This window comes from Camponotus vicinus, unplaced genomic scaffold (assembly GCF_025532165.1).
Source record: "Camponotus vicinus isolate PSW18456_S1 unplaced genomic scaffold, iyCamVici1.0 SCAF_1, whole genome shotgun sequence".
NCBI lineage: Eukaryota > Metazoa > Arthropoda > Insecta > Hymenoptera > Formicidae > Camponotus > Camponotus vicinus.
Window position 1 is genome coordinate 34,170,022 of NW_028141945.1, and position 2,922 is coordinate 34,172,943.

Sequence of the window (2,922 nt, forward strand, 5' to 3'; positions counted from 1 at the left end):
AATTAAAATTATACTATACATATTATTGATGATGAATTACATTATTGCATCAAAGATTTAGTATGTTTATCATTTTATTGATTATTATAATTTCTGATAAAAATAATTTTTTCTAATCAAGAAGTCATTCTAATATTAGGAATATTGCAATGAATGAAATAAAGTTAAATAATTTGAAGATCCTTCGTGCTAAATCGAAAATATATTCTTTATGTTCCTCAAAAATATAGAAACGTCATTTACTGTTAATGCAACAAGTGCGGGAGCGATAGATTGCATAACGATAACAACACGAAAGTGGATTGCTGTGTACAATAAAATTATAAATTTATGTCATACCGTGGCACAAGAGACGCGTGCATGTCGCGTTTGCGATACGCTTGCGTTACAGCGTTCACTTAATATGGTATAAGCATACATATATTTTACAATCATAGAGAAACGAGCGAGTGCATTACACGCCGCGAGTTTTGTCACTGACATCTGAATCGTAATTGCATACGAAATATAATATCGTAGCGAACGTACGCTATGATCGTTTTCCTAAAATGAGAATGCGCCTTCTAAGGGAACGATAGACTCTATTAGGACGTCCAACATCGTCTACTTACAGAAATGAGATCATTGTGTAACAATCTAATAGCGCGTACGTGTAGATTTGCCAGTGTAGACTTTCAGCAACGATCAAAATTTGTCTCTGGTTTTGCGAATGCTCGATTGCTATCACATGTCCATGTCTAGGATTGCAAATTACACGTGTGCTCGCTCTCGTGGAGTCTATCATTCATTCTATAGGTATTTCGACGTGTTTCGTCGCGGATCTTACTTGCAATTTTCGCGACAGCGAGAACCGGCTCATCGACCGTAAAATTGTAATTAGTAACCGGGAGAGGAGGAACTTTGCAAACCGCTCATCGACGCTTTATTTTTGCTACGATGGTATAAAATACGCTGCGTCAGCCGACCCTCCGTATGCGTGCACTGCGTTTAATCCAGGCACGTACGCGGGCGTGCAAACTGAGCGTTCTAAGATTCCGCAGACGGGACAAAATTGTAGCTTCAACTTGTGGCCTTCTTTGGTGCGACTACGTGGGCGCATTTCCTCCTCGAACGGAATTGCACTCCGCACTTATTCTATCTTAAGTCGATCGTTTCGTCGTAAGCGATCGACGAGTTTCACTATCGTAAACCGTGACTGCTGGACACTATCCGGTTTACATAATTACGCGTCGGTCTCCGACCGACATTAATGTGTCCGGAAATGCTCCGCAGATTTCTCTGTAATCGGCAATTCGTAATAAAAAACGAAGATTATCGTTCTGCGGAAAGTTATTTTAATTTTATACAGATTTGACATATATATATGTATATGGGAAGAGCGAGAGTGAAAGAAGAAATGAATGCAAATATTATAGAGATAAAATATATAGAATTTCTGAAATAAATTAAGAGAGACTCTCTCTCACAAAAAATTTAACCAGAAATTTTACAGGGATTTTGCTAAAAATATATCTCTTGCAAACATAGTTTGTTGTAACGATATCGTTCTATTTTAGTTTAGAATGAAAATTAATTTTCTATGAAGTGGTTTAAAGAAAATTATTGATTATCAGGATTCAACAAAATTATTTCTAGCATATGTAATTAGAATTTTTTACAAATCTTTCTCTCGTATGATAATTAATAAAATTTGACAATATGTTATCTTTTTTTTCTGTAAACAAACAGTTTATTTATAGTTTGTATAAAACATAATTAATTCTCCTGCTCTGATTATTGCTCATATCGAATGATTCTTTACAAGAGATCTCTTTACGAGAAATCTTTAATGTCTCAGGGAAGGAGAATGAGATTAGACAGGTGAAACAGTTTGACAACTGGACTGGGCGCGGTGCATAATAATTCTGTTGCAATCAATCATACATTTGACTATATTATCTGTGAATCGAAAGTAGGTTGTGTGTTAGGAAGCCACAATATAAGCGGTGGCTGTTATGCGTTGTTGCTACATACGAATGATATAATTGCGGCTTTGCTGATTTATGCTGCGTATTGAACGATCCACGGATAACCGACGACGACCAGCGGCACGCCGATTGACTCATTATCGGACAGCTTTGCGAAACGCGTCCGGAGAACCGGACGAATGCAACGGCCGCTAATAGCCCGCAAAAAGTTGCGTAAAATGTGCTGCAGCTTATATCTTAGTAACAGTTCTTACAAACCGAACAAAGTATATAATTCTTTCGATTTATTTGAAGAGTTAGTTCTCCCCGAACGAAATATCTAAACCCGAATTTAAAAAAAATGTATACATTATAAAGCTATGTTCATTCAAAGCGTTATTATTATCTTATTATTAAGCTTATTATTATCTTATTATTAAGCAGTTATTATTATCTTATTACTAAGTGTATTATTAAATGTATTATTTTTATTACTAAGCGTATTACTTATATAATTCGCGAAAAATGTGTTCATGTTTAGCAGACCATGTGAATATAAAAGAATATACACATGTAGAATGAAGAGAGATATAAATTTAATTTATAAAACATAAATCGCACTCGCACAAAAGAAGAAAAAAAAATACTACGAGCATAGAGAAGTTTTCAATTATTTTATTATATGATAAATGTGGACAATTATATATGTGATAAGCGAGCGCCAAAAATTTCGCGTGTGCACATATTATAACAAGTTGCAAAAGGATAGCGTAAGAATAAAGAGATCGACATCGATCGTCTCGTACGCGCTGGACTCGGCTCCTTCGACGAAAACTCATCTCTCCCCGATTTGCGGTCGGCCGCATCCGCCCGCGCACTGGACCGAACGAGACGCGGCGCGACGCGACCGAGTATCCCCGAGCGTCGGCGGAGGCGCACGAGTAGTCTGCTCGAAACGCGCTCGCGCGACGGATCG